Raw genomic sequence first — 6,974 nt, 5'->3', positions numbered from 1 at the left:
GGGAAAGACTAAATTATAGATTATTTCAGCAGTGAAATGTGAAACCAAACCAATAGGCTTCTGTGGAGGTAAAATTAGGTCAGGTTTAACTGTCACTGTCAGTGCTTCAAAATGTCCACTTGGGGGAACTAATGTCTTTATTCTTGTCACAAATCTCTTACAGGGACTCCACGCTACAACTTTGATCTCGGCAGTGTTCATACCAAACTATAAATATTGCAGTAGCTGATTTTTTCCCCCTATAAATCTTCATTTTTATATATTTACCCTCTTCAGCTATAATTGAGCTTGCTTGATCTATTTATAATGTAAATGTTCTCAAATGTGACCCAGTCTTAAGTATCAATTATTTTTTGAAATTGAGATTTATACATCTATACAAGCTTATATTTATACAAGCTGAATAAATAAGCTTTCCATTGATGTATGGTTTGTTAGAATCAGACAATATTTGGCTGAGATACAACTATTTGAAAATCAGGAATCTGAGGGTGCAAAAAAATCTAAATATTGAGAAAATCGCCTTTAAAGTTGTCCAAATGAAGTCCATAGCAATGCATGTTACTAATCAAAAATGAAGTTTTGGTATATTTACGGTAAGAAATTTACAAAATTTCTTCATGGAACATGATCTTTGCTTAATATCCTAATGATTTTTGGCATAAAAGAAAAATTAATATTTTTGACCCATACAATGTATATTTGGCTATTGCTTCAAATATACCCCAGCGACTTAAGACGGGTTTTGTGGTCCAGGGTCACAAATGAGTTCAAAATTTTTGACCTGGTCAATCAGTGTTGTGGTTGTAACTTAAAAGTTTAATTGAGCTAAAATAAAATATTATAAAATAACTTAAAATGCTTAAAGAAATGAGAAATGTTGCATTGGTAACTAACTGAAATAAAAAAGAAAAGAAAAGAAGAAAACTTGAAAAGCTTAAATGACAGTTATGAATTAAAAATGTAAAAATATATCTAAATAGAAAAAAAAAAAAATGTTATGAATACTTGAATTTAAATGAAAATATAAAAATGAAAGTTAATTCAAAATATTAATAAATAGGCTACTATAAAAATGTACAGACTAATAATAAAATCACACTGCTGTTCAGATCTGAACAATCTTTTAATCTAAAACAGGGTCTTAAGCCCTTAGGTTATGTTTCATATACTGAGTGTTGCATTTGTTGTCATCTGGCCTATAATAACATCCGTGTACTACCATATTCATGTATTTACAGTTTATGATGCTTTTGTGAAATCATTAAAATAATCACTATTTAGAGTCATATTCTTGCTGATGTTTGCATTACATTTACATTTTACATTTTAACTATTAAATTTAATGCTTTACTCTTTTTTTTTTAACACAAGACATTTTGTTTACTATGTAATTATCATAATTCTCTTTGTGTTATTTCATAGGTTTGATGATATTACTATTATTCTAAGCTGTGGAAAACCATGACAAAAGCATGAGAAAGAATGAGCTAAAGTGTGTCTAACCCTTTGACTTGAGCTGCACATGAAAGTTATCAACTTGAAAGGATTCGTCTTCTCTAGAAGACTATAAATAGTCTCAGTTCAGAGTAACCCATGAGTGTGAACCTCACTGGGTGCTTCTGTATTCATACTCGGCTTCTTAAGGCCATCAGCTGCTTCACCACACCAATCACACGTGCAAAGTGACTCAGTTTGGGGAACCAATTATATTATAAGCGATCAAATTATGAAGTGATGATCCTACTGCAAACAATGGCTGCTGCATGCGTCTTCTTGACTACAGCCTACCAAAAAACACCCTCTTCTGCCTCTTGAATCATCATAATGTGATTGTTATGCACAGCAGTTGAAAGGAACAGTGAAACCGCTCATAGTCTCACTGACCTACTTATAGAAGTATTTAGTATGCATTCACTCTTTTGTGAAGCACGCTGGGTAGAGCATACCTACGCTATTGTTTATGGGTTCGTGTTACAAAACGTGAACTGGTGAGTAACAGTCCTGTGTCACTGCTGAAAGGGTTTTGTATTATCAGATTTCTTATTTCATTCCCAGGGTGAATGTAGAATAAAGCTTGCTAAGGCAATCATAGCCTAACCAGTATTTCTCATATTAATGAATGGGGATTTGTTTAAACTTAAACTGAATGATACCTCAAATTGTGTGGCATGTTAAAGAAAAATGCTCCTGTGTGATTTTTACCCAGCAGATAGATAACAAAAAAGCTATAGAAAATCCTAGATTTGTATTGAAGGAGGGACCTGACACATAAAAAGTCTTTTCTCTCTTGAAATAGTTCACTCTTGGTCAATCTAAACCCAGGATAAAAAAGAATCATGTTTTTTGGGGGTTTTTTTTGTTTCACATTTCACACTATTCATACTTATAGGGTTAACAATTAATCTTGGGTATGTATAATCCGATGTTTCACATGGCACATTCCTAAATGCTGAGTTAATGTTCTTATTAGCATATTAGTAGTGTCAGTATCATTGATTGGATGAATGCAGCACACGACCTGCTTACATAAAGGTTCTAGTATTGCACATCCTCATATAATATTGTTGACTGTACTGTCAAGTTTCTTTCCTAAATGGACTTTTTGTACTATAAAGGTAAGAATGTATGGAAGGCTGATGGGGCCAAAAGTCTATAAATGTGAAATCTGACCATGTCAGCACGCACTGTTTGTCCGTGTTAACGCAAACAACATGCATAACTGAGTTAATGTTCTTATTTGCATATTTGCATTGTCAGTGTTATTGATTGGATGAACGCAGCCCGCGACTTGTTTACATAAAGGTTCTAGCATTGAACATCTTCATATAATATTGCTACTGTACTGTAAGTTTTTTTTTTTCCTGAATGGACTTTTCAAAGTATAAAGTTAAGAATGTATGGAAGGCTGAAAAGGCCAAAAGTCTTTAAAAGGAACTTGTGAAAATCTGACCATGTCAGCACACACTGTTTGTCTTGCGTTCACTCAACAACACACAGCAACCAGTGAGGTTACTGTATTTGAGACTATATTTGCATGTCTAGATGGCACGTTGGTATACAACACATCAGGCCTCATGTTTATTCATGAAGGATGTTACAAAGGTACACTTGAATGCACGTATGCAAACGTCAGTCTTGGTTTGACATGTCCTTTTTAGTCATTTAGTTCAACGTTCTTTCTCAGGTAGAAAACCCTCAATTTACATTGTAACATTAATTAATTTATTCTAGCAGAGTTGATATCAGTTGAACAATGTTGCAATAAGCTAAAAGAAAGAATTAATATGTGGGTAAATTTGCCTTAAAGGGGTCATGAACTGTGAAACCAAAATTCCCTCGATCTTTTGCTACGTAAGAGGTCACTGTACTATAAAAACATCCTGTAAGTTTCAGAAAACAAATCTTTCTCATTAGTCTGAAAACAGCATATATTGAAGCCAATCTGCCAAAACGACAGCTTGTGGAATGTCTGGCTCTATTATGTAATAGTGTGGATAAACTCCACCTACGCAGATGAAGATCAACGCCTGCTTCTACATCACTGCCTGTTTAGCCCCTCCCACTGATTCGCACATGTAGTGTTTATGAGAGAGGCAAATGCAGATCTATGCAGAAACCAAACAATAAAGATAGCTCTGAAGACAACAAGACGCTGCGCAGTGCCAAGTTTTGGGAAAAACTGTCTTTGCATTGCCTTCCTTCTGATCCCAACGTTAGGAAAGAGTGGATTAACTTTATTTTTCCTTACCACATCAGTAAGAACTCGGTCCTTTGTTCACTTCATTTTACCGTGAATTCATTTACAAACAAGGCACAATTCGAAAACTACAAGACAATGCTGTGTGACTATATTGGATTGGAGACTCGGTAAAACTCTGATTCTTAACACGTACTGCAGGAACATGGTGAAAACTGATGCCTTAACACGGCCAGTATGTGCATGTCTACACATACAAAAGAGTCATGTTCAAAACTGACAAACAGTGCGTGGTGACATAGTGAAATTTCTAGCGCACCGTTTAAACACTTTTGGCCCTATCTGCCTTCCATAAGAGTGAAACACTATCCTCTTCAATTCATTTGAATCATTTTCTGTCACCATTTGGCCATTTCCCACTCAAATACTAAAACTACTGTTTATAAAATGTGTGGTGTGTCTGTGACTGTCCAACACATGTGAATATGAGGCAAGCAACTGGGTGTGTGTTGCTAATCATCTAGCTGTTGTATTCTTGCATTGCATCATTTCACACTGCACACTCGTGCAGTTTCACACTGCACAAGTGCTTCTGAGCAGGGTTTCATAACCCTGGCTCTAGGTAAAACCCTGCTTCTAAATAACAAGCATGACATGTCCCTCTATCTTGGGCTGAAAGCAGGATTTAGAATGATGAAAGGGTTAAGCGCAGTTTAAAAAGCCATATAGAGGCCAAAATATTAAAGAGACTTTGCAGTTTTTTTACTGCGTGCAGCCTTCGGAACAACCTAAAAATCGCTTCAGTAACCACTTAGCAACACCTTGCTATCATTTAGCACAGGAAAGCACAATCCATATTTTCAAACCATTTAAAAATCAAGATTATTATTATTAAAATTGTTTTTTCAGCCCTGTCCTCTTGTTTTATCTAGCCACTCCAACTCTTCCACTGACAGCAACCCACATGCATAAAGCAAACCCTCTTCCCTCTTTTCCAGCTGACCTCTTCTCTATTCATCTGTTATGTATGGAATCTCTCTCATTCTGTCTCTCTGGAGCAGCGGTGACTTGCACAGACTAGCCAAATGTGAGTGGGCCTCAGGTTCTGAAGGGTCCCTTTTTAATTTTTTTTGGCTAGACAATAAGCCTTGATATTTTTTCCAGCCAGACTGATGCAGTGTTTACAAACACACCCGCAGCAATGCTTTCCCACAGCACATGAAGGATGCTGATCACGTGGCTGAATTTGTTTGTACGCTGCATCTGAGTTCACTGAAACGTGACCTGATTTATGGCTTCAGGCCGCAGATGACCTGCACAAACCTGACACACGTCACAGATTCTTTTAGAGTCACAAGCCCAAACTCATTCCAAGATGTTATGTAGTAAACACTATGTAGGACCTCATTGCTTAAAGATTCTTATTCTTTTTCTGATCAACATCCAGTTCCTTTTTGTTCAAATTAAAGATTTGTGCAAATTTTTAGTAAATTCTATTAAAATTATTAAAAGGATCTATTAAAAGGATCATGTGAAAAATCGTACCAACCACAACACACATATATTCTCCACACTTCTCAGTTTTGTATTTCATTGAAAAAAAAAAAAAACATTTCCGACATTTCCTTGAACGATAGTTCACAAAAGAATTTAGCTATGGATGAATCTTTGTAAACTATAGAAAAAGTGACCCTAAATTGAACCCAAACTTTGGATCCAGAAAGACTGAAGAACCCAGAAAAAAGCCTTAAAAGTTCTGCTGCCCTAAATTTGACACACATTTAAAACTCATGAAGTCTGCACAATTAGCGAGCCTACTTTAAAAGCTTTTGTCACCCATGCATTTTTAATGTTTAAGTTGGCGGCCTCTGCATATTTAACAGTGTCTCTTCTCTCATCCTTTGTTTTGTATTAGAGATGCACATGGGAGAGGTGGGGCCTCCCTCTCTGGTGTCTTTGTGGAGTGACAGTAACCAAACAAAGCCCCCTGTCTCTCAGGGTGATGTCATTTTGGGTCCCCATCCCCCAGCATGAGCCAGGAGTGTGTGTTTATGTGGGTGTCATTAAACTTTCGCATGATTCATGGGAGCTGTTTGGAAGCATCCATGCATTGAGACAAATGATATGTGTGTATAATGAGAAGTGTGTGCGTGTATCATGCTCAAGTAAAGATGCTCGTTCATACAAACTCATCAGAAGTGACTCAGACGCCTGAGACCCATATATGCTGTCATTTCTTTTGATTGATTTTCTCTCTTTTCTTTTCCTCACTTTCTTTGTTCATGGTGTATTTTTCTCACATTCTCTTCACAGCTGAGAGCAGCACTGAGGTGTGATATCACAGCCAAGGAAATTGCTTTAACCTGCATGCATCCCTAGGTGAATGCAAGAGAGACTTTGTCTAATGTGCTGTTATTCTCCGCAAAAGAGTCTCACTCTTTCTGTCTGGTCTCTTCTGTCTCTTTACTTTATTTATTATATTAAAGGTCTTACATTAAAATATTTTCGTATTTAGTCAGTGTTTACTGAATGAATAGTTCACCCAAAAATAAAACCTATTATGATTATAGTGCTGGGAACTGGATAAGCATTTTAAAAAATACAGGACCTAAATGATTTCATGACGTTAGATTCCACTTTACCCATGTGGAAAAACATTGAAATACTCAAAAGTGTTTCCTGCATTGATTAGAACAAATCATATGGTAAAGTCTCCCTTACGAAAAAGAAGTTTATTCAAGTGTGCTATTAGTATACTTCTTTTAAACAAAAAAAAAATACTTTTATGTACTTCTCAGAAATATACTTAAAATGTCATTTAAGTATACATGAATTATACTTAGAAAAAGTCAATATATTTGAGCTAAACTGGTGCTCCTAGAATCCGTGTTTTCATTGTTATACGGTAGGGGGCGCTAGTACACATCTTTTGTACAGAATTTCCCCAAAAAAAACACAAGTGAAGAAGAAACCGAAACAACAGATGCTTCCACATGTAATCTAACACGATCATCAGACATAAAACAGCATCAAAACGTGTAACATAATGGAATAAAATGTCGACCAATGAAGAGGTAATAATGACTGTCAAGCTTTGGGGTGTTGATCGACTCCATCTACGTTTTGATTATTGTTCTGAATCCAATTCAGTCTTTTTTCAGCTTTTTGTTCAAATTGTTGTTTATTTCTTTATTTTTTATTCATGAAACTTACCCACATTCAAGTGTTTAAAAAATAATGCATGAAGCTAGAATAAAATGTTTTTGTTTACAAG

This window comes from Onychostoma macrolepis, chromosome 03 (assembly GCF_012432095.1).
Source record: "Onychostoma macrolepis isolate SWU-2019 chromosome 03, ASM1243209v1, whole genome shotgun sequence".
Taxonomy (NCBI): Eukaryota; Metazoa; Chordata; class Actinopteri; order Cypriniformes; family Cyprinidae; genus Onychostoma; species Onychostoma macrolepis.
Note: the sequence above shows the minus strand (reverse complement) of the source record.